General features: G+C 35.0%; 1 long non-coding RNA gene across 3 annotated transcripts; it reads left to right on the top strand.

The window, feature by feature from the left end:
• The first annotated feature begins 1,860 nt into the window (after window positions 1-1,860).
• On the top strand, window positions 1,861-5,251 carry LOC126922079 (uncharacterized). Of its 3 annotated transcripts, none has more exons than XR_007712652.1 (5): window positions 1,861-2,185; window positions 2,637-2,766; window positions 3,097-3,230; window positions 3,363-3,887; window positions 4,685-5,251. It is a non-coding gene; the product is annotated as an uncharacterized LOC126922079 (long non-coding RNA). The 3 variants fall into 3 exon arrangements; XR_007712653.1 differs by having other exon boundaries at window positions 1,869-2,185; window positions 3,363-3,411; window positions 3,769-5,251; XR_007712651.1 differs by having other exon boundaries at window positions 1,871-2,185; window positions 3,363-5,251.
• The last annotated feature ends 363 nt before the right edge of the window (window positions 5,252-5,614 follow it).

The raw sequence follows: 5,614 nt of genomic DNA, 5'->3' as shown, positions 1-5,614 counted from the left end.
AATTTTTACACGGTTGGTACTGATTTTCAATTTATATTCCTTCTTGTTGATATCTTTTTCGATAGTCTCTGTCATCGTTTAAATGTCAATGACATCGTCAATGAAAATTGGCCGGGGAGGGGGAGTTTTTTTGGATATGTTGTCCATTTACCGCTTCGGTTATGTCCATAGCGTCTTCTGTTGTCTCCAGTATCGCGAACCTGTTGTGGATGGTCACTTGGCTAGCTGGTGGGTTGGTTTGACTCTTGTTCGCATTTGTCTTGAATGCTTCCAGCTTGCGTTTCTTTGTGTGCGGGTCGTTTGCAAAGAGGGATGTTTTGCCCCTTTGTCACGGGGGAGGAAGAGCGGCGCTGTTGTAACTTAGTTCCGGAGAGCCCGTTTGAGATGATTGGCCCATCATCGATCTAGTTAATTCAATATGAAATAACTAGTCGAGATGCTGTGATTCGGGTCAGAGCTTAGTAGCGTTGGATTTTTCACTAGCACGTTTGCGAACACTTGGCTAGGTTTGTTAGATTCGCTTTCGACAGATGGGCGTCACTTGTGGTTTTGTGAACTTTACAGGGCACTGGACACACATCTGCACTCTTCGACACTCACCAGCAAACTTTGAGGGAAAGTTGCCAGCGTTGTTCGTGAGAAAAATAGATTGCCCCTATCTTCCTGTAGTTGGGACAGAGACTGTTTGTCTATTTGAAGGACTGTAGTTAACTAAATCTTAAGATTTGTAACGGGTCCTCAGACTAACTGAACATGTACTGTGAAGATGCGTCGACATCTGGCAATCATCTTACTCGAAGCATAGGGTCTGCGTGTGGCGAGCAACGGCGCAAACACCGTTGGAATGTTTACTGTCGAGTGCCGCTACAACTATTTCTTTTTATTCTTAGGAGGGCTATACTATTATTCCATACCTTTGTTAGGCAAAACGTTCATTCCTTGACCGCGGTTATATGCGGCGACTAGTTGTCGCCTCGAGTCCAAGCTCATTATCATAAATCTCGAACAAATACTATCGGATTGAATAACAACAACTGCTTAATTACGGCTATGTTAGAATCTGGATTGAAGTGTTAAGGGGATTTTGCCAAAATTCCAAAGGAATAGCTCCGGTGTCCTTTCATCTCCGACATATATATACATCCCTATTTTGTTGGTCTACTAGTCGTCCTTGTTTAATTGTATTTTTATTTGTGTCTACATTTAGTTAATCTTTTATTAAAGTGTTTTTATTTTTGTTGTACCGTGCGTTGGTTTGTGTGTTGGAATCGCCACTCGCGCTATGTACATATTGTATTTCATTTTTTCGTTACGGTACGTGCGGGACACACACACACACACACAAACACACAAAGTTTCATTACTAACGTGTTTTTGTAATCGTTGTTTTTAATCTTGTTCTTTTGTGCCATTTTTTGTTTAATTAATGTTGTCAATGTATAGTCATGTGTATTATTACTCAGGGATAATGTCCGCTGTCTCTTGGCTTCTTATATATTACATATTCTTCTCCATTAATTCCTCAATCGTGAATAGTTAGTAGTTTAATAGTTAATTGCAATTAGTTGCAAAATTTTGATTTATTTTTCATTTCTCATGGCTGATCTCTATTAATTTTTAATATTCCTGTTACCATATAATAATGATGTATTGTATTGTAATAATTATTATTCATTTTTTTCCTTGTTACAATCTTCCATTTGTATTATCATCTTATTAAATATTTATTTCTTCATCGAAAATATAATTTATTTTGCAACGTATAAAAGTTACTGCATACATGTGTTGATCAGCATCACTTTCAAAATAGCCGCTTGTGAATGTCCCTAGTATATAGTGACTTTTATTAATATCGAATTAATTATTTATTTGTTAATTATTTGTAACTTTATTTTAGTAGATGATGTGTGATTAAAATGGGAGTAGTATTATTTTGTGTTTATTATAGTGTATATAATTATTGTATGTATTTCATTGCGCATGCGTAAAAGTTACTTCGTGCTCACGACGATCACTATTACTTCTAAAATGTCCGCTTGTGAATGTTTTCAGTGTTTTATAACTTTTTATTCAATGCTGGAATGATTATTTATCTGTTACTTATTTTTAACTTTATTTTAGTGCAATTGAATATTGTAATGACAATAATATTGTTTTTGTGTTCCTTATAATGTGTATATATACAGTGTGTTATTTTAATATAATAGCACGTGGATTGTATTGTTGTTGAAATCTATAAATTATTAATAGCCCTGTTTCGCTGCTTGGTTATGCGTTGTTTATATTTATATAGCTTTTGTTTAATTGGTTTAATTTAATATGTGCATAATGTATTGTATCATCGGTCACTATTGTATAGTATAACCTTATTTCTTTATACCAGATTCAATATAATAATACTATAATAGGTCAATACAATATAATAATTCCTTATTTTAATCATGTTGTCGTTGATATTCAGTTAATCTGTCTTGATTAATTTCTGACCTATTTCTATATTTATTGGCTGTTTCTATTTCCTTCCATTACTTTGTACTTGTAATTTGCTGTTATTTCATCTTTGTATGGTATAATTTTTGGAGCTAATCTATATATTATTAGATAGAGCTTGTTTATTGAATTATTATTGTTCATAGGTTCTCCGATTCTATTTCTCCAACGCTGCGTTGCTTGCTTGAAACATTTATACAGTGCGTGTTCGGCATCGTCTGGTTCTTTGTTACACTCTCAACGCTTATTATGAGTACTTTTATTTATCCTATATCTGTAAGTATTAAAATTGCTATTTAATTTGTTTAATTTAATATGTTTATAGTGTATCGTGTCAACGACTACTATTGTGTATTGTAATATTTCTATATATCAAATTTAGTATAATAATATTATATAGGTTAATGCAATATATTATCCTCTTATTCCAGTTGTTTATGTTGTTGATATTCGGTTAACCTATCTTAATTGATTTCTAACCTCTTTCTATACTTATTGGCCATTTTATTTTTTCTTATTAAGTGGTTGTTACTTCATAATACAGTTTGAAACTAATCCATATCTTATTAGTTAAAACTTTGTTCACTATATTATTACTGCTTATAGGTTCTCCGACTTTATTCTCCAAGACTATACGCTGCATCGCTCACGTAGGACATGCACAGTGCATGTTCGGCATCATCTGGTTCTTCATTACATTGTCAGCACTTATTATGACTACTTTTATTTATGTTAGATTTGTAAGTATGTAAAAAAAAATCCCATAGTTCGTTAGTATCCGCATAGTTTGTTCTTTTTCTTCTTCGCGAAAACCGTTGCGTCAACGTTGAGTTATTTTGTTATAATGTCACTAATTGTTCTTGGTTTTTCAGTTTCCTGTTGCCTTCTTAACTCTTCCACTAGTGTCTGCTTCAATATTCCGTATGTATTCACTTAAATTTGGTAATAAGCTTTTCATAACTGTTTCGGCTTTTGTGTATACCTTTTTTCGATGTGAGTAGTGAATTTCCTATTATTATCAAGTTCTAGTCCAAAGTATTTTATAACATTCTTTTTTTTTATTTTCTCAGGTTATAATTGTCAATCTTAATTTTTATTACTTTTGGTATTCTCATACCTGTAAGTAAAGTAGTCTCAGTTTTTTTTTCATTGGCCAACTTTAAGTCTGTTGTCGAACATTAGTTATTAACAGTTATCATCATTTCTTTTAGTTTAACTTTAATATTGTTAGAAATATTTAATATTCTTTTCTTTCTTTTTTTTTTTAAATTGTTTCAGCTGATCGTCGTATGCTATGTTTTACAAAAATGGACCCATAACCAATCCCTGTGGAATTCCTGCACATACATTTCTTTTTACGAATAATTACTTATCTACAAGCCTCATTGATTTATAAGGTACTTTTATCTTTTTAATCTCTTCCAATATCTTTGTTTATTTTATTGAATTAACGTATTTTATATTTAAATAGCGGCTAAAATACATAGTAATTTCTTTTTTTTTCCTTTTGGGTTTCTGCTATCTTCATTATTCGACAAGCAGTGTTATACTATATACTACCATACTATGTTGCCTCTTGAAATCGTTTTGGCTATTCTATATAATCGTTTTGTCTATTTCGGTTGTGTGCTAGTTTTAACTTGTTCAAGTGTAGTGTTCGCGGAATCCCCTTCACTTCAATCTTGACGTTTTGATTCTGCAAAATTTCTAACACTTTATGCAGTCCTGTATATTGATCAGGAAATTTTGCTTTGCTAGGTTCCTTTAGTAGATATACCTATTTTGAAATTTTGCGGGTTGATTCGCCTGTCGTAATATTCTTTTGACTTTAATTTGGATTTCATCAAATTTTCTTTTGCCATTTGCTGCAAGGTGTTGATTTTATCGAACAGGTCTCTGAGATATTCTGCATATGTTGGTTCCATGTTCTTTTCGATTATCATTTCGCCAGTGGGTTTGTATTTTCGAGCTATCGCGGGGAGACGCGGTCGCGAGAATACGCGTCAACGGGAGTCGTAAATTCCCGTTACGATTATAATAATCGACACCACGAATAGTTCGATCCCCTGATTTCGGTTAGGATAATAGGGGTGATTCAGTTAGTATAACACTGTGATTCACAGAATTATAAATTATGTATTTCCAACACTTTATACAATCACACAAAATAGTAACGCCGTTGATTAAAATACAGGTAACGAAGAGAACGATTATTCTTAGTTGAGAGAATCCGTATATATGTTGTCCTTGACTGTTCGCTGGTTATGAGAACCAATATAGTGACTCTCCTGATGGCGTAGAAGTAGGAGCAGTCGGAGCAGTAGGAACAGTCGGAGAGATGAAGGAACTGTAGGAACTCTAGGCACCGTGAGAGCCGATGGAAAACTCGGAACTGAGGCACTGTGAGAAGTAAGGAACTCTCGGAACTGGAGGCACTGTGAGAGCCGAAGGAACTCTGAAGTTTGTTCTGATGTGATTACGGAGGAAAGCTTGGTATGGATGTGCCCTTTGAACAAAGAACGCGGATTCGTTGCTTACATTTTTAGTTAGGAAAATGAGGGCAATGATCCGCGATGCCGATTGGTTATGACCGATGCTGGGAAGGAAGATGGGAGGAAGAAGCCTCTTACCAACGTGATTCATGGGCGACATTATTTATGGGAAAAACCAGCCTTTCCGTTAGGCAATTATTTCGTTTTTCCCATTAGGTAACTACTTCCTTTCTCCGTAATTTGGCAGAATGTACAGTAGACCGAAGGACTTTTTAGACGCCAACTAATAAGACTCGGTTTATGGTGGGGCCTTAGGTTTATTGAGGGTTTCTTTAACGATGCTTGGGCCTTGACGGTCAGACAATGAAGGACGTCGCGCGGACCTTTTCACGCGACGTAACAGGGTTCTCCGGCCAAGTGCCCAAAGACTAATTCGTGGAGTACAGGGGAGTTATAAGAAAACATGTCTAATTCTACCCACTCGTCCCCGTTTCTGGAATTTTCGATGTATAACTTGAGATATTCGGTTAATAGATGGTGAGATCTTTCGATTGAACTATTGCTTTGTAGGTGGTATGCCGACATAGTGTATTGTTTGATGCGAAATCTCTTTGCTACTTTCTTTATCAGCG

The sequence above is a fragment of the Bombus affinis genome, chromosome 11 (genome assembly GCF_024516045.1).
Source record: "Bombus affinis isolate iyBomAffi1 chromosome 11, iyBomAffi1.2, whole genome shotgun sequence".
NCBI classification, from domain to species: domain Eukaryota; kingdom Metazoa; phylum Arthropoda; class Insecta; order Hymenoptera; family Apidae; genus Bombus; species Bombus affinis.
This window is presented reverse-complemented; position numbering and strand designations above follow the sequence as displayed.